The sequence below is a fragment of the Rattus norvegicus genome, chromosome 14 (genome assembly GCF_021556685.1).
Source record: "Rattus norvegicus strain SHRSP/BbbUtx chromosome 14, alternate assembly SHRSP_T2T, whole genome shotgun sequence".
NCBI lineage: Eukaryota > Metazoa > Chordata > Mammalia > Rodentia > Muridae > Rattus > Rattus norvegicus.
Genome location: NC_141547.1, coordinates 17,370,840 through 17,390,805, shown reverse-complemented (window position 1 = coordinate 17,390,805; position 19,966 = coordinate 17,370,840). Strand labels below are relative to the sequence as shown.

The following is a 19,966-nucleotide window of genomic DNA, read 5'->3' as shown; positions in this document are numbered from 1 at the left end:
TTGAGAGACCCTGGCCATGTGGAGCTTGTGTGAAGTCACAGCCAGTTTCTTACTCATGCTAAGTAGGCTGTCTCTGTTAAAACAACCCCCTTTGAACACCTCCTGTGTGACAACTCTTCTTGTCAACCCCTGGGACCAGCTGTAAATAGACAGCGGTCTTCCTTTAAAAAACCTACATTTTAACAGTGGCACGGGTAAACGTTGATAGGCCTCAGAGGGCGTGTGTCTTGTGAGGTTGAATAGCACACAAGGTAAGCAAGGTGTCCACAGCAAAGGACTTGGTGCCAGAACTAGGAGGAGACCCGCAGAGAAAAGAGAGGACCGGGCAGGAGAGCACAAGAGACTTTCTTTGCAAATTAGCACCTTAAATAGTTTCTATTGAAGTGTTCATTTCCTTTCCTATTTGATCATAAAGAGTTACATTTAGAAAGCTGGTCCTAGAGGAACTGTATAAGAAGAATGTTACTTGCTCCATCTAGGGTATTCCACTTGGGCATTTGCAAGGGAGTCTGTCAGCCTGGCCCCTTTGAGGATAAACACTCTTTACTGTGGTTTCTATCCACCCCACTGGGGTGGCCATTCCTTTGAGGATATTCTCCTATGTGTCTGGCTTCTAAGACTTATCAATAACTGTTGCATAGTGAACTGCTGGTCTAGCCATGGACCACGTATCTCTTCCACTCAGCAGCATCCAGAAACAATGATGCAAACGTCAAGTAGTTACTTTCATAATCAATGTTAGTCAAACCTTTCCAGAGAGTGCAAAGTATGGTGCAACCATGCATGACCTGAAGCATGCTCCCTGGGTCAGCTCCGTTCCTTAGCTACACTGCAAAGGACAAACTCTCAGAACGCCTGTTTCCAGCAAAATAAGGGCACAGATGAAAAGCGGTAGACGGATGTGCTTTACAGATGTGCACAGCATCTGGACAGTTGAATTTCGAGATTGCAGTAGAGCAAAGATTGCAAAGGGGGAGAGCATTCAAATATCCACAGAAGACTTGCTTTGGGTCAGGCAACATGCTGCCTTTTTGTGAATCACTATTTATGTAATTTCTTGCCGATGTTGCAAGGAGAGATTCTTTTTTTCTTTTTCTTTTTCTTTTTTTTTTGGATTCTTTTTTTTCGGAGCTGGGGACTGAACCGAGGGTCTTTTTTTCTTTTATTGTATATTTTCTTTATTTAAATTTCAAATGTTAACCCCTTTCCTGGTTTCCCCTCCAGAAACCCCTCATCCCATCACCTCATCTCCTGCTTCCATGAGGGTTCTCTTCCCACCACTCTTCCACTCACTCCCTCCTGCCTCCCCACCCTGGCATCCCCTTACACTGGGACATCGAGCTTTCATAGAACCACTGATGCCCAACAAGGCCCATCCTCTGCTACATATGGGACTAGACATACTTTATAGAAAATAGATGTGAGATCCATAGGGATTTGGAGTCCATTTCAGAACTCCTTGACTTCATAGAATTGCTATCTGTCAGCTGCACCGGGCCTGCCCATGTATCATAAACTACCAGAGACTGGGCCACTGGAAGAGAGTTTAGAACTACAGAAGTACACAGAAAATAAATATCATATTTCTCTCCTTTCCCCTTCTTTCTCTTCCTCCTCCTCCTCTTCTTCTACTAAAAAGGGTTCTTTTGCCTTCAAATCTTTTTGAAAATAGAAAACTAATGTATTCTCAAGGATCATTTGTGCACTTCAAAGAGAGGAAACTGTAGTAGAAAGCTGTATAGTGAGGGCATAAGGATTTATTTTCAAACAATGTATTTACGTAGAATACTGCTTAGCAAAAGAGGATTATTTATTTATTTACTAATTGATTAGTTGATTGTCAAATTGGTTGATTGAACCCAGGGCTTCCACACACTACTTCTGAATTAACTTCCCAGCCTGACTAACAACCTTTCTTTTGGTTGTCTTTTCTCCCTCCCAGCCTAATCTCGAAGTCGAGGCAATCCTCCTGCTTCAGCCTCCTGAGTTACAAGTATGTGCTACCATGCCCAGCAGGACCATTTATTTTATTCATTTTATTTATTCACGAAGTAGACTAACTTCTCCAACTCTTATAATATTAACTACTGATATTAATACAGAACCAGGGTTTTCCAATGATCTCAGTCTCTCCTGCTCTGGGCTGAATCTGTAGGGCCAACAGTTTCCCACTTAGAGATAATAATAATAATAATAATAATAATAATAATAATAATAATAACAAGAGGAAGAAGAAGAAGAACAAGAGGAGGAGGAGGAAGAAGAGGAGAAGGAAGAGGAGGAGGAGGAAGAGGAAGAAGAAGAGGGGAAGGAGGAAGAGGAAGAGGAGGAGGAGGAGAAGGAAGAAGAAGAAGAAAAAGAAGAAGAACAACAACAACAAAAAGAGGAAGAATAAGGAAGAAAGAAACTAAAAGAGTCAACAGAGGTGGAGTTCAGACCCGGAAAGTCTGCCTTCTCAAATGGATATGGCCCTCTGGGGTCTTTGCTACAAGTTAAGACAGTCACAGTGGAATGAATTCACCAAACATCTGATGAAAAGTGTGGAGAGGTGAAGCAAGTTGTCACGGCTCGAGTCCTTCCTGATAAGACCTGACTCAGTTCAGCATTTGCATCTTCACCTCAGGTGAATAACCCTGAGTCCAGCAGCAGAGGGAAGAGCATTGTCTTCTTGCCAGGACGAGGAATGCTGCTGGCGTCACAGTGAAAAGGGAAATGAGCTCTCTGACTACGTTTGAGGAACAAGCCTCACAGACTACCAAGAATTCTTGAATTCTAGTCGTGATCTGTGCTCCTGACTCACTGGTGTCATCCTGGGCAGGATGACAAAGCACAGTGCTCCCAAGTGGGATGGACAGTTTGGGACTTCTGAAAACGTTGTAAAGAACTTTCTTATTTTGTTGTGTTCTGATCTGGGGAGGAGGTAGCATTTAAGGACACACACACACACACACACACACATATAAAAATTTTCACTTCTTAACTTAGTTCTGTTTACTCATGGTAACAACGAAAGTTCCTGATTATCATGAATTGCATACCTTAACTTATATCAACTTATTCCCTTTCTTTTTTGAGACATGGTTCTCCTGTGTAACAGCCGACCCTGACTGTTCTGGATCTCACTTTGTAGGCCAGGGTGGCCCTGAACTCTCAGAGATGCACCTACTTCTGCCCCCCGAGTGCTGGGATTAAAGGAATCAGCCACCATACTTGGCAACTTAATTCTTTGTAGAGCAGGGTTTTTTTTTTTTTTTGTTGTTGTTGTTTTTTGTTTTTGTTTGTTTTTGTTTTTGTTTTTGTATACTATAAGGTAGGTGTAAGCAGCTACTCCATAGACTGGCAAAGATGTGTGGGAAGGGGAAGATGTTGCCCAGGTCTGCACTGAAGGCAAGGTTTGAACATGAGATAGATGCTGGCCGATAGGCCTGACATACGTGTTTGTTTCTCAGGGCTATGTTGTAACTTTCAGGTAGAGAGTTAAAAATGCAAATGAAATGGCCCAACGGTCCTGGGGAACAGGAAAGGGACGGGTGTGTAGAAGAGTCTGTCTATAGAGGCAGGAGCTCTGGTCATGTAAACAAGAACGGATGGTCTATTTTCCATCATTTTTACTTCATCCATAATCAGGATCGGCCAAGACTATAAATGCACAGTGACCTAGTCTTGTTTTATTATTTTTATATTTATTTATTTATTATTTATTGTGTGTGGGGCATGGGCGTGGTGACTCATGCAAGCCATGGTGTGCCTGTAGGGGTCAGAGGACAACTTGCAGGAGTCACTCCTATCCTAATATCTGATTCCTGGGGATTGTGCTTAGGTCAGGCTTAGAAGCAGGAATTATCTTACGGAGTTTGGAGATAAAATAAGATACATGGTTCTAAAGAAAGTGTTGAAATAGACAAACAACAAACAGACAAACCAAAAACAAAGACAGAAATCTGGAACTGTATCTTCCTTAGTAGCCAAACATGCACAAAGTCCTGGGTTTGACTCTGGCTTTGTTCTTCAATTGCTAGCCCTTCATTAAAAAACAATCAAAACAAGCAAACCAAAGCCAAAGCAGGCATGGTGGTGTAGGCCGTTAGAACCAGGCTGATGAGTTCAAGGTCAGCCTGGGCTGCTTAGAGTTTGAGTACCCATGACTCCGGGTTTGAAAACGCACACCTTCCTAAACAAATCACAAAGCACACACACAAAGCACACAAACTCCAGGGAGGAAACCTTTAAAAAGGAACTAAACACTCTCACTGTCAACCTTTACAGTTAGAGACATGATGTCAAAAGGAGAAGTCATCACTTTCTGCACTTTCTAGGACCGGACGCTGGCAGAACAGTTGACACATAGAATTTATAATGCTCACGTCTTCATAAGCAGAACCAACTCCTAAATCATCCCAGCAAATGCTGCCTCACGGTGGTGCTAATAGCGTGCGAGAGAAGATGATGCTGTTTCCATGTCCGGCTGTCTTCTGTAGCAACTTCCTGAAGAATTACCAATGGTCACACTTACCAATAACTAACAAGAGTGACAGGACTCATTGCTACTCTGAACCTATTCTAAGCTGACTTAGGAGTAACTTTCTGGGAGCATCTTGGGGACAAGCTAGAAGCCTAGTGCAATGGAAATTTCCAGTAATGTATGAGTGACTCGAACTAAGGCGACTAGTAGTAGAGGATACAGAACCTGAACTGGCCGTCTTGTGTAACCGGGCAAGACTTCCAGTGGAGGATTGGGAAACTAACCCAGCCATGAAACCTTTGACCTACAATTTGTCCTTTCTACAAGAGGTGCTAGGGTAAAGGTGGCACAGAAATTGTGAGAGTGGCCAGCCAATGACTGGTCCAGCTTGAGACCCATACCAGATGAGGAAGTCCACCTCCCACATTGCTTGGAGGGCCAGGACCCAGAGGTTAGATAGCCCAGAGACCTAGAATAGAACCAAACACAATGGCAAAAAATGTTAATGAAATGATTCCTAATGATATTCTGCTAGACTCAACGACTGGAACCTAGTTCAATTGTCATCAGAGAGGCTCTACCCAGCAGCTGATGGAAACTGATACAGAGACCCACAGCCCAACATTGGGTGGAGCTTGGGGAATCCTGCTGAAGAAGAGCGGGGGAGGATTATAGGAGCCACAGGGGTCAAGGACACCACAAGAAAACCCATAGAATCAACTAACCTGGGCTTACTGAAGCTCATGGAGACTGAACTGACAACCAGGGAGCATGCATAGGACTGACATAGGCTCTCTGCACATATATAACAGTGTAATGCTTGGTCTTCTTGTGGGACTCCTAACAATGGAAGAAAGGGCTGTCTCTGACTCTTTTGCAGGCTTTTGGGACCCTTTCCCTCATACTCGGTTGTCTTGTTCAACCTTAAAACAACAAAAGGAGGTGCCTAGCTTTATTGAAACTTTATTTTCCATGTTTGGTTCTTCTCCCTGGAAGCCTGCATTTTATGAATAGAAATGGAGGAGGGATGGTTTTTGGGAAGGGCAGAGGGGAGGTAGGGAGAGGGACTGGGAGGAGAGGAGGAAGGAAACACTGCAGTTGGGACATTAATAATAATAATAATGATGATGATGATGATGATGATGATGATGATGATAATTTGAAACATTTGAAAATAACTAGATAAGTGGTACTGGCAATAATTATAATTTATCAAATGCCTACTCTATATTGCTCATACCACACACATATCCAAAAACACTTACTGTATACATCCATCCTTCATTATAGCGTCTTTCCACCCAAGAAACCAGAGGCTCCATAATTAAAAGACTCAAGTCTGAGGTGGCTCTGCTGATGAATGTGTCACATGCAGAGTATCAAGCCAGAGTGATCTGACCATCCAGTGTATGCTCCAGTTGCGTGCCCAAAGACACACGGGGCCACAATTTTATTTTTAAGTGTGTCTAGTCTCTCCCACACAGTTTCACGTGCTTTCCTTTCCCCGTTCCTTGCTCTACAAGTATGTTTACCCCCTCTTCTGTTTGAGTGCAGAACGAGGTTGCCAACACTCAGCAAAGGAGACACACGAGGGCGGGCCTTCAGGCTGTCCCTAAAGTTTCCATATATGTACTTTAACATGTCATTACATGTTACTTCAGGGAACTGTGATTTTCTGATTCTGTTTCTTACAGCTGTCCCTGCTAGGTGGTTTGTTGGTTTTGTGTCAACTGTTTACTGACATTTTCACATTCCATTCTCAGCACAGACCTATGAAATGGTAACTGATAACCTCACTGTGCCTAGAGAAGCTTTTGGGGAAGACAGATGAAGAATTTTGGTCAATGTCATATAGAGGATGCCAGATCCATGGGTTTTATTCTAATGCCTCCACCCAGAAAGCCTATGTTACTTTTATTACACGTTACTGTACATTGCCTACTGGCTGAATTAAATTCTGCTTCTCTTTCAGCTGGTGAAACAGCTTCATGCTCGTTCAGGCTGGCCTCCTGGCTGAAGTGATTAAGAAGAAAAAATAGGAACACTATGCCTCAGAAAATTCGATGCTGAAAGTGTATCTGGTGGCTGTCGAAGATAATCCCAAGGAGTCAGTATTAGAATTGGCGAGCTGAGTGGGGAGAACTAGTGGCTAACTTTCTATGATGTGTGCCTGGCATTACGTGTCCTTCTGATAAATGCTCTCCCAGTTTAGTTGCTATCTGTGATATGCTGAAGTTTCACTCTTTCAGCAGTACAGGCCCTGCTGATAAGAATTCGCTCTGAAAACCCAGTTCCGAAACTCCAATAGATGGCTCACAAATGTCCTCCTCGGAGTCATGTTCAATTGTTTTCTTAAGAACTTAAAATCGAAGGCACTGACAATGGCTATTTTCTGCTTGAAGCATACCCAGTCTGTGGAGTGCCTCAACCCACTCTTGCTGGGTAAATTATCATGCGGGTCCACGCTCCGCCCGGCTGTTAGGGTACGAGGCAGACAGAATGTGGAGACGCTAGACTACGTTTACCCTGCTTTGCCGCTGTTGGGTGCTGGTCTTGAGGGAATCACCAAGACACTGCTCAGGGGGTGGGAAAATGCATGTGGGAAGTCAAATCTGGGGTCCCCTGGCTCCTGGGTATCCAGACCACTCTGGAAAACCACGCAGAGGAGTTGGAAACGAAGGGTTGCAGGTCCATGGGCCTATGGTGAGGAACGCAGGACCGGAGGTTCCCAAACTCCTGGACATTCAGGCACCACTGGGTCGTGGGGAGTTGGGGGCCTGTGGGCTGAGGATGAGACCTGGGCCAGAGGAATGGGAATTCCGGCTTAGCGAATTGATGATTATCCTTAGCTTAGTGGCAGTTGTCTGGGAGTGCAGAGGACCCTTCTGCGGGAGGCTTAGGCAGCATAACTCAGTAGTCGAAGGCCTTCTCCATGCTCCCCATGACAGTTCTTGATGAAAGAGACAGTCTTTGGCTCCAAACTGTTTATTAATTGCTCGTCCTGGAAAATGGGTGCACACCACCTTCTCAGGGTGGACCGGAGATTTTTGTAGAAAGGAATGTCTGGGAAGGGAAGGTTATTGGCTAAACCCTCAGGGACTCTAGATACCTCATTAGCAAGGAGAACTCTGTTCTGGGCTACCCGACAGGCATGAGAAGTTGAGTCACATGTTCTAGACCAGGAATCCAGTAGCGGGCAGAGAGACACCCACCTTCTCAGGTGGGTACCCACTCAACTGTACCAAGTTTCCTGGCATGGTCCACTGTCCCACCACTCCTCCTTTTCATTTTTATAAAGGAGAGGTGTCATTGGAGTGATTGTCTCTTATAGTAGTGAAAATTGTGGGTGGGGTGTAAGCATCAAAATAAAACACAATAGAAGCCAGAGGGGTAGTGAGAGGTGGGGGCTAGGAAGACAGGGGGTTATTGAACTAATTGTTCAGTGGGTCATACAGTTTGTGAGAATATTAGCATCAGTTTTACATAGACATCATTTACGTTTCCCCAAGGTCGAAGCCATTAGGTTCAGGCTAGAGAGCTCACTGTCTCTGGAGGGTCCCGGCTCTGTCTGTCTGTCATCTGTGGGTCTCAGCTGTCATCTGTGGGTCTCAGCTCTGTGAGTCTAGAAAGTCTTCAGGCAGACGCTGTGTCTGGACAAAGGCAGCTTTACTGCCCCAGGCAGATCCAAGAAGATGGTGGCTCACTCTCCATCTGGCCTGTGGTGGTTTGGCCTGTGGCAGCAGGCTGTCCTTTTTCCCTGTAGAGATAAACGTATAGAGTAATTGCAATAGGGGAGCAGAACCCCAGCAGGAGGATGTCTGTACAGGCTAGATAATGTATGGTAAAGCTGTAACAGTTTGCTTGGGAGCACATTGGTGGCCTGTTGTTATGGTCCTAGAAAAAAGGCAAGGGTGTTTGAGGAAGTTAGTCCTGGAAGGAATCCTTTCCGTGGGGCAGTGACCTGTGTTGTATTAAGGAAAGCAGAGGGAAGAGTTGAGGGTTAATCTGCTTTGGACGGCGGAGGAAAAAAATACCATGTTACATTGGTGGCTGGTACTCGGTTTTTGATCTTCCTCTGCCTCCACGGTCTGACGCCCCGCCTCGTGCCTCTGCCGCATCGACGTCTACACCATCCAACCACCACCACCTGCTGGCTGCTGTGGGACTCAGGGCGCCCAGCACTCCGGCAGGCTTCCCCATCGCCATGATGCCCTGCTTACAGCTGCCCGCCAAGGAGAGCGTCCTCTTCAAGCATGTGCTGGTGAGTGGTACCTACTTTACCTCTGTGCGCTTTCTTTACCTCAGAGCTTGACTTTCCATGGTGTACACATGGCGTCCGGGGAGTGTTCTTGAGCTTGGAGCTAGCTACCTGTGCTGCCCCTGGGGATGGATCCTTTCACCAACCCTTATTCTAGGACCTATTCCCTTAGGTGAGATTTTTCCTCATTTTTTGAGACAGTTTAAAATGCCGGAAATTGCTCTCTGGCTCAGGAGAACTGACTGTAAATGTAGCCCCAGCACTGGTTGGGGCAATTAATCCCTATTCTCAGCCACGGGTCTATCGGTCTTCGAGGCCTGTCCCTATTTCCGGGGATGTTTTGGTCTAATTTACACTAAACAGGAAACAGTATCTCTGTCTGGCCCCATCCCCAGGCCTCCCCGTCCTCTCCCTCTTACCCTTTCTCACTTTCTCTTTGTTCTCTTCTCTTCCCTGCTCTTCCCCTCTTCCCTGTCCCTTCTCTCTGCTCCTCCTTTCCCTCCACGTGCTCATGGCTGGCCTTTCCTCTCCTCTCCTCTTCTTCTCTCATTAAACCTCTCCTCGCGGAACCATGTTGGCTTGGTGTGCTTTGTCCGGGCGCGAGCCAAGATTTAAACCCCAACATTAGTCCTAACAAATTATGTATCTGGGACAGCTTGTCTGTAAAAGGAAACTGGTGGTTAATTAAGGATCAAATAATGGCTATTAGCATGGTCGATTTGATCTGTGGGAGTAGATTAAAGTATGATTTTTTTGAAGTTTAAAAGAAATTTTAAGCAAATTGAAAAATTTTAGGACAGTCTTAGGTATTCCTGTTATGGAGAAAGAAACATTTAAGTAAAGAAGCATGGAGATTTTGGGTTAAAAAATGCATGAACATTGTCTTAGGTGCTCCTGTTAGGGAGATGAACAAGCAGTGAAACGAACGAAAAGGTCTAAAGATTTTTGGGTTAAGGGTTTTAGGTGTGCTTTTTCCTCAATTCTCAGCAGCAACACCTCAAGTATTGCCCTTGCCTGAGGGGCTCATTTTGCCTAGGTGGAGCGGAAGGGGCCTGCTCTGCCACACTGAGGCTGTGGCTTTTTGTTTTGAGGGGCAGGTCTCCGCGCTCCGCCCCCCCCCCCCCCCCCCCCCCGCTTCTTTTTTCTTGGTAGGTATTGCTAGAAGGCCAGGATGTGTTACCTTTTGTATACCTTAAAAGAAGAGCGGAAAGAGAAGCGTAGGGATTTGGTGGCACATTTTAGGCAGGGCTGGGGAGGGTGAGAGGCAGCGCCAAAAGCTGTGCCCCATTTTCCTCTTGGCAGCGGCAGCAGCGAGCAGGGTGGTGCGAGAGAGCGAGCACACCAGCCCTATCATGTCCCCCTGCACTTTAGAATCTTTTAAATTTATTTATCTGTCTTAGGACTGGTGAAGTTCTTTGGGACCATGAAGCAAAAACATGAGAATGGCAACATTTGGTCTCCTGGGCATGCACAAGATGTCCAGCAGGCAGATGTCAGCTGAAGTGAACACCAAGTTCACGCTGAAGGCGGTTAGAGCTCACTATAGCCCTCCCTGATAACGTGCCACCGTCCTCAAGTTCCGCTTAGCTCACCAAAGCCTGCGCTTTTAGACGAACATACACCTTAAGTTTGACTGTAAACAGACAAGATGTATTTTTTTTTTTATCTATAAGAGAAGACATAATGGAAAGAGATCATGGCTAATACTTTGAGAAACATCAGCTTTCCACACAGCATTTGATTGAGGAACTTTAAGGATGAAGTCATTGACCTAGACCATTTCTCCAAATAAGACTGTAGTTTGGAGGTTCCTTGTGTAATTTGTGGCAACACGTAAGGATCAGTGAAGAACAGACTACCGACTTTAGTAGGTTGGAACGGGATGGCTGTTACAGTCATGGAACAGGCCAGCAAGTCAGTGGTAATTTACATTAAGGGAGAGAAGCTGAATGAAATCATTTTACTTCATTAACAACTGTCCACTAAACAGGCTTCATTAGTTGAGATTTATTTGGTCTCCTGGGCATGCATAAGGTATTTTAACAGTTAAGTTTAGTGTCTAACTCCTCAGTCACAGACAAGTGGCAGATTATAAATTGAAGGTAGTTCATAGATAAGATGGTGAGTCCTTAACAGGCTTCAGGATTCTCCAGAGGCCCTGACGCAGCTCTGACTTACAGCTCAGTTCATGTGCTAATCGTGCCCATTCTGCGTGGACAGATGTTGTGTGACTTGGTAGGTAGAGACCCCTTATCCCACAAAAATCTCTGAATCCTTGAAAGGTGCTTGGAATATATCACACAAGCCCATCCTGAGGAAAGCTGAAGGACACAGTAATGTAAGACACTTATATCTCTCGGCCTCAACGTGGCACTGAGTAGTTTAGAAGGCAATTGCTGCTTACGTGTAATTAAATTGTGTGCAGTGGGATGAACCTTTTGCTCATGAGAGGGAGAAGGAAATGGTCAACACCGATGATTCTTTACCGGTTACCTCAGTGTTCCAGAATCTAAATACAATAGAACTTTAAAATAGTCTAAAAGAAAGAGGTTTCCAAAAGCATGTCTAAATGTTCATACTGTGGGAACTCAGACAAACAATGCACACATGCCTTTTTGGCAGTTTTTTTCCCACTGTGTGAGCCTGGCACACCATGCGGTTTCTTTATGAAGCCGTTCTGGTCACCCACGCTGTCACATGAGGCGGGTAGCATGGATGAATAAGAGAGACCTCATTCTCATCATGGGAGAGCCTTGCAGGGCATGGCCTGTCGCTCAAATGGCAGCCTCTGGAGATAGGTCTCAAGAGTTCAGGTTCTGCCTCTGGCTCCTTGTGGGCCTGCTGAGAAATGGTTGTAACCTCTCTACTTCATAGGCTTCTCTTGCAAGCGAGGATGATACCAGTGCAGGCTCCATAGGTGACGATTTGGTGATTCAAAATATGGAAATAGGGCTAATTTTGGGCAAGGTGGAAATATGCTTTGCTACAATTTGCCTAAATTCTTCTCACTTGGTAGCCTACAAAAACCTCTCAGGATTCAGGGAAAGTTTTATAGTCTGAAGAATAGAACTTTCTCTAGTATGGGTTTAACGGCATATAAATGTCAATGAATTCCACAGTGTGTCAATGTTTTCTGGAACCACACCAGCTTATTTTAGACTTTGGGAAGAAATAGCATTTTTTTTTCATAAAAATGTGATCTTCGTCTGACTTATGACCTTGGGTTGATTTGGGGCTAGTTTTCGAAGCCAGATGCATATGTCATGTCTGTGTGGTATGCTGCTAGGGGAACTGGGAATGCCCCATGTCTAAATCATCCACCCCCAGACTGATGTCTGCAATTCTCATTTTCTGTTGAAAAACAAGTTTTGTTTGTGTATTAAAGAGAAAAGGGGATATTTTTTCTTTATTTTTAAAGGCTATTTATATTATAAAAGACGAGAGGGGAGAAGAGAAACTGTGGGTCCTAGGCAGGTACCCTAGGGACAGCATGGGACACAGGGTGCAGGAATCCACATTAGGCTTTCCCACCAACACTCTTCTTGCGCAGCCCCAGCATGACCTTTGTGATGGAACGTATGAGTCTTGCTATTTTTGGGGGGTACAAAACCATACACTGGAGCCAATGAAAAAGGCAGAATGCTGAAATAACACAGCTCTGTCTTCACAGGAAGATAGAAAATTAACACACGTTAGCTGCAACAAGCTGTCAGGCACAGCAGAGGTGAGGGGAGCAAGGGTTATGTGGGAGACCATCATGGCTGGCTATTTCTTCTCTGCCTCACAGCAGAGCTCCTCCTATAGGCCAGGAGAGAGCTCTGGTCAAAGCTTGTGGGCCCACGGAAGAGTGAAATTCTTCCCAGATAATTTGTCTTCAGTGAAAAGTTCAAGAAACATTTTTTGTACTTGATACATTTTTCCTGTTTTTTTTTTCATGCACGGGGAAAGATTCTTGTGTACATTGTACATAATATCTTATACCCACAAAGGACAGAATCCCACTATCTGGAGCTGGGGTGCATGGGAGAATGAAATCACACACATACAGTTGTTATGTTCGATGTCTTTATTGGCATTGATTGCCATTGGCTATGTATCCCATTCAAGGCCACAGATCAAGGTCTGTTCTTCCTCCATGTATTAGCTACAGTTTGTTGGCAGCTAATTCCAAGGAGATCAATGGCTGACAGAAGAAGGAGTAGGCTAGGAAAATTTAACTCCAAGTAGGAGTTCCATGGTGATCAAAACCTTGTAGGGGATCCAGTTCTTTCTCGTCTTCCAGAATTGAGACCCAATATTCATAGGCTTATTTTTTTCTGATATTTGCAACATAACAAACATAACATATTTTCAAATCACCCTGGAAACAAATACGCTAAACTTCAATAAGGAAAAAGATCACTTCTCCCTCCACATTCCTTCCTAGGTTCGTAAGAGACACAAAATAACCACAAAAGAATAAAGGAAAGAAGAAAGAATGACAGGAAGAGGGGAAAATCCAAGACATTACGGGCTATTGCTAATGTATTATGTCAAACCTGACATGGTGAGTTGAGGCTCAGTGCCTACCCTTTAACGTCTGCCTTGTTGGCAACCTCATTCAGCCTCCAAACAGAAGAGGGGAAAGCAGACTTGAAGGGGAGGAGATTGGGGAAGGAAAGCAGGTGAGGCTATGTGTGAGATTAGACACGCTTGAAAAACAGAACTAGAACTATGGGCAGTCTGACTTTCTCCGCTCCACAAGGGGTACGACAAGAGTGTACACCAGGTGATCGGATGTTAGACTTTTGTATCATTGTGATACTACCGTTATTTTCTCTTCAGCCACAGGAAAGTGTAATTTTTAGGAGATTTGGGTAAAATAATATTTAAAATTACAAATACAAATGCTTCATGTTTGAAGTAATGCTGATATCACCACTAGTAGATATTTAATAAATATTAACTCAGGGGATGAATGCCAAGTGACAAATGGCAAATTAATGTCAGAAGGCCCCCTATGGAGACAAAGAACAATAGCCCTGTTATGACTATATTCTAGAAACATTCATGCTTCTGTATTCTGAGAAACTAATATTGCGTGATTAGATCACCAAAACTAAACTTCAAAGATAAGAGTTTTGTCACTTTTCGGAGCAATGATTTGTTTTTGATATTATATAATTTTGGCCAATTGTCCATATAAAATATTTGTATGTTCTATATGCAGCTTTTTGGGTCTCTGGACTCCAAGCAGGGGTGGGATAATGTCAATGCTAATGAGAGTGGTTTCAGTCTGATACCCAGGATGGCCCACTTTCTGCCGCAGAGATAGGCTCCCACTCCTGAGATCTGTCTTGCTGTTTTTGACGACTGTCATATGTTTAGTAAAAGGCGAATATTCAAGAACGAGCCACCAGAGTGATTCCAGATAAGTCATCTCCTGCTATTTCAACTGAAGAAGAAGAACTTTATCATTTTATCTCCGTGGCTGGTATGGTTTATAGATCCAAAACTAAAACGTGTCTGTGATCTTAGCTGTGCTTGTCTCCGGTGGCATGAGTATTTTAAAATCATCCTTGAGTTGCTGGTCATCCAAGAGACAAGTCCCTCTTAGCATCACATTTTAGTTTGCCCTCTGAAGTAATCTTTATTGCGTTGGCAAGTCAAGGAAAAAAAATCATTTAAAGTAAAGCTAGGAAACACTCATTAAAACTTATGGGTTAGTGTGTATTATGGTAGTTGTGTGGGTCTTTTTGGTACTGGGAAGAAATTTAGCTCCTACTGTGAAAGATCACCTAAACCACTAGAAATTTCTTTTATAGGGTTCTTCAAAATCATGGGGGCCAGCATGAATCCTTTTATTTTCGTGTACTGTAAAAATTACTAAAAAATTCGTATTGAGATTACTACTAAATAGTTTTAAAAGATTTGTTCTATTCTTAATTATGTATATGTGTATGTTTGTTTGGGTACATGCACATATGAGTGTAGGTACCCACAGAACTGAGAAGAGAGGATCAGATCCCTTGGAGCTGGAATCTCAGGTGTTGGTGAACCACATGACACGGGTGCTGGGAACTGAACTTGAGTCCTCTAAAAGAGCAGTACATCAGCTTAACCAGGAAGCTCATTGCCCAGTTTCTAATAGACAATTACTAGCACATTTACAAAGCCTGTTTTAATACATAATAGTCAAACATGTGAAGATGAAGTCAGGCCACTTCAGGGAAACAGGACTTCAGTATTTGGCTTCATGCTTAAGCTGAATGAACAGCCATTTTCCTAAAATTGGTAGCTTAGTGTAGAAAGTGGATGTGACCAGTAGGGTAACTGATAGACTGAATATTTCCTATAAGAAGTTTCTATTAGGTTACATTCAAAGGGACTTTTTCTGTTGATGACATTGTGCTTTTCTTTTTTTGTTTTGTTTTGTTTTGTTTTTTTGTTTTTTTCCCGGAGCTGAGGACTGAACCCAGGGCCTTGTGCTTGCTAGGCAAGCGTTCTACCACTGAGCTAAATCCCCAGCCCTGTGCTTTTCTTTTTCCAACATTCTATTCTGCCTTTCTTGTGTTCTACAGCTCTACTAAACATGAATAATTTTCATTGAAAGATACTTTATCATAATGTTGAGATAAAGTTCATAGAACTCCTCTTCTCTCCCCGTCACTCTTCTTGTTGACTCCCTAGAGCTAATGAGAAACCTTTAGGGAGGTGAAAATTACCTTTAGGCAAGCAAGGTCTTATAATTGCCTTTCATGAGATGTCTTCAGTGGAAAACTCAGTGAAGAAAAGGGGACTTAAAGGGAGATTTCTCAAATCCTTGGGAAATTCCACTTGTGGTCAAGGAGTTCATCCCCGTGACTCCTGGGGTATGACACTGAGTGATATTTCACAGGACTTCATACTGATTCATGCTGCAAGACTGTGAGGCTGGACTGGAGCCTTTGGAAGAAAGCTCTCCATCAGCAGTTGCTGGGCTAGAGATTCAGAAGGGAGCTCTTCTCTTCAAGACCCTAAGCTCTCAGACATGCTATGGAAGCTCCTTCCAGCTGAACTGCTCCCCGAGACACTGGAAGAGCCTTGTACATACTTACCTTGTGTGAGGACTTAGGGAACGAACTGAGACACTGATACACAGATGCTACTCTCTGGAAGTCAGGGAGAGACACCAGAGATCATTTATGAAAGAGCACACGGGAGTCAAGCAGAGGCTCTTAAAGTCTGTCCCAGGACATGGATCGTCAGGTCACTTAAAGACGTACTAGAAGGGCTGATTCTGGAGAGCTCTGGACCTCTGTAGCAGACTGTAGGAGCAGAGCCCAGTGACTGGCCTGGGTCTCATGAGTACGTCAGCTGCTCCTGATACACACCAGAACCTGAAGTAGTACTGGGCTTGAGGGGTGGTTTGCAGACCTTAGCTAACCGGAGCCAGGTGGAGAAAGTTGAGCAGTGTTGAGAAAGGCCTGTGCCTTGGACATTTTTAAAGAAATCAACACTGAGTATTAGAGATGGGAAGAAGCGTCTCTCAGGGAAGAGTGCACACACATTGAAAAGGTATAGGGAGGAAGCGAGGACAGGGAGGAGCCTGCAGAGATCGAAAAGGTCCATGTGGAGAAGGATGTTTGAGTAGGCAAAGACCATGGCAATGATTAGACTGAAGGCTAAAGCTGGGGGAAGACAAAGTTGGGTCTGCAGCTCAGGAAGGTCTCTTGACAGGAATGGTGGCTAGGAGGAAGAAGCTGGAGCATGGATCAGTTAACCTTGAGAAGACTTTAGCACAGTGGTGCTATGCAAGTGAAGAAGCCCAGAAAAGGAGACATCGTGTAGCAAATGCTGCTGAGAGTAGGAATACAATAAGCCAAAGACTTCCTTCCATGTCTGCTATCCCTGTCTCCATATGTAAACCAAATGTATGATTCTGGAAAGAATATCTCAACCTATTTCTCCAGGTGGTGAGGTTACAAATACTACTTCCTTTTACATTTTTTTTTTTATTTCCTCGATGTCCTATACCTAAAGGGCTTCATAGTCTAATTAGGAATTCAAAGTTAGGGAGGAAAAGGGCAAGAAAGACAAGGAAAAAAGAGAGGGGGTTGCATGAAGGGTCACAACTGAAAACAAATTAGAAAGTCAAGATGGTTCCAGGGGCTGCGATTAGGGAGGAGGCTGACTGTGAGCCCCCTGCCTGACTACTTGTTTGGCCGCCATATTGACAGGACCTGGACAAGTGGGGCTGGGGAGACGACTCAGTGGTTAAAGAGCTCACACTGCTCTTACAGGGGATCCGAGTTCAGTTCCCAGAAAGCACGGTGGATAGCTTACAACTGTCTCTACCTACAGCCCCAGAGGACTGGATGTCTGCTTCTACCCTCCATAAGATCTTCACACATGTACACATGTGAACGTGTGCCCTCCCCCCCACAACACATACACACTTCTGTACACAGTTAGAAATAAAAATTAGAATCTTCTGGGGCACGGAGAGGAGGTATGGGATGTGGTGGACCTGTTAGGGGGAGGGGTGGGCCGGGAGGGGAATAAAATCCGGAGTGTAAAGATAAATAAATAAAAAGAATGAAAAAATGGAATCTTTTTAAAAACCGTCAATGACAGGACATGTGTCTGAGTCTGCCACTCTTCTGTAAAACTGTGCTCGTGTCTGACTCCCAGACTCCATCAGAAGCTAGTCCCCTCTGCACTGACTCAGACTTTGATGATGCGGTTATAAAGGTGCACTGTCAGCTTGGATGCCTTGGAACGGAGTATTGATAATGACCCATTCCATGCTCGCCGCACTAGCTCTCTGTCTCCCTATTTCTTTGCCATACAAATACAGCAAAACCTGCCCTCCAAACTTAATGAAGAACAACACTGTCAGAACTCTGTGGTGTCATGAGACACACTCGTCAGGCATCTGAGAGTGAGAGGAGGGACTCTGTAGAGTGGTGAGCAGTGACAGAGGGTCCTGGTGTTTGTGGGAGGGAGCGGTGGCCAGAACTCCTGGAAACCATAGTGACAATGATGAGCACTGCGATTTGTCACTGTACTTAGAACTTTGCAAGGATTATGTGGCCCCTGTAGTAATCATATCCGCCTTTAAAGATGTCTTAGTCTGAGAATGGGAGAAACCGAGGCTTCAGACATTGAGAGTCTCCTGTGTCAGGGGGAAGAAAATAATTTGTATTCTGAAGTTGCTGCCAAGGGTGCTGGAGACAGATGGTGGTGGTGGTTGTGGCTGGTTCCACAACAGTGCCAGCACACGTACTAAAGCATGCACGTTTAAGGGGGTTAAGATGAGAGATATTTGTTGCTTATCGTGTGTGTGTGTGTGTGTGTGTGTGTGTGTGCACATATATATGGATACATGTGGAGGTTGGTGGTCAACTTTAGAAGTCACTGCTTAGTAGACAGCCATCTTATTTTCTGAGGCAGAATCTCTCTTTCTCTACAGAACTCATCAGTTAGGCTAGCTTGGCTCACACCCCACCCCGTGCGGAGCAGCGAAGATGTCTGGACGGGTCAGTGTGGCCGTCCTCCAACCCCTCACTCCAGCCTTCCCCTTTCTTAAGTCCACACCCTTCTCTCAGCATAGAGAACTTTCTCAACAGCGTTCAAGGATAAGTACAAATTCCCCCAAAGCTTTGGAAAGTCTGACTGCAGGGGGAAATCCTTGTCACATAGAGAGTTCTGTGCATTACGCGCCGAGCTTCACAGAAAAAACAAAAGAAGGTGAGGGCTTTGGGGCAGAAACACCTTTCCAGAATGTATGAGAAGACTGAGGCCTCATGGCGAGGGGCTGGTCCTTCTGTTGCATGTGATGCCCCTGTCTCCACACTGCACACAGAGCTCCCTTTCGACTTCTAAATCTTGTCGGGGAGGTCAAGGGGAAGGAAAAGACCTTCACTCAAGCAGTCTGTGAGATTGGTAGCTACAAGAGGGAAACTTTCTGAAGCTTAGCTGTGCTTACTGTTTGGTGAATGAATTTCTTTCTTCAAGTGGTTCAATGCCTCCGAGTTTGTTTTCTCACCTGGAAAAAAGAATAACGAATACCAAATTGTAGGGTTGCCATGAAAAATACCAGAAATAAAATGCGCTTAGCGATAAGATCCTGTCCACACAATCACTTTTAAGCAGCAACTTTATACCTGTCGTGAAAGTCCAAATAGGTCAAACCTAGGGGGGAAAGTGACATTTTAACCCATTTCCGACTCTCTAGCACCTGCTTCATTTCTTTATGAGCTCCTGACAGCGTGCCTTGTTTTCCTGGGTGAGGGTATATTATTTCTTGTCTACCTTCTCCCCTCTCCTTTCTCCAACTTTGCAGGTTACAGAGAGGCGCCATTATTTTCCAAACCTCCCCTTCCCCTGAGGGAAAGGAAGTAAGTGGAAAGTTCATCCTCCAGCCTGGGAGCAAACAGCTTTTCTTTCTTGTAAAACTTCACTAGGGCTTATGGGCAGTGATTTCCGCCTTCCTGGTTTAGGAACCACAAAGAGGGATTTTCTTTAGTAAGTAGTGTGGGAGAGTCGAGAAGGTTAGGCTGTAGATGATTGTTGTGATGAATAATAATTGATCCCATATGGGAGAATCGGCTTCCTAAAGAGCAGAGGGTTTCAACCTGGAAGTCTTATTTGGAACCCCAAGAAAAAGGAGAAAGGTTAAGAAGGTTTTCATTACTCGCCTTGTCATGAATTTGGAACAACTGACCCTGTGTCTTAAGATGTATACAATGTGACTTGGTCTTTTAAACAGTTTGTTTCCCTTTTACCTGAAATGATGGTGTAGGTTTTTCTTGAATCACTTGTCTGCTTGGGGACCTGAAGAGATTATGAAGGATGAACACCAAACCTCCTGTCTGCCAGGGTTTCCCATTGCTCTGGTTTTAGCAGGATTCCCAAGAAGGCTGCATTGGTTGGCGGTGTGACTCACTTATAAAGTTTAAAAACTAGGTTTGGCTTTGCTGCTTCGAATAAGGAGAAAGGAAATATTATTCACAGACTGATTTTATGCAATATGAATATTCTCTTCTTCGTCTTTATCCAACTGCCTATTCACGTCTACTTGAGAACCTCGAAAATGTTTCTCTGGACTTTACACCTACAACAGAGGTAGAGAAAGTAAGATCCAGACACGGGTTTCATTATCTGACAGTTAAGCTTTAGGGGAGGAGCCTCCACTTTATAAAGCTAAATTGACTCTCTCTCTCTCTCTCTCTCTCATCTATATCATCTGTCTCTATTATCTATCTATCTATCTATCTATCTAT

The 19,966-nt window shown here is 44.3% G+C and overlaps 1 protein-coding gene across 1 annotated transcript in view; it reads left to right on the top strand.

Annotated features, from left to right (window-relative positions):
• Positions 1-8,342: 8,342 nt before the first annotated feature.
• Positions 8,343-19,966, top strand: part of LOC120093066 (uncharacterized) — a 31,510-nt gene continuing 19,886 nt past the window's right edge. The window contains exon 1 of the mRNA XM_087584670.1: positions 8,343-8,723. The gene's annotated coding sequence lies outside the window, so the exon portion shown is untranslated. The remainder of the gene's footprint in view (positions 8,724-19,966) is intronic.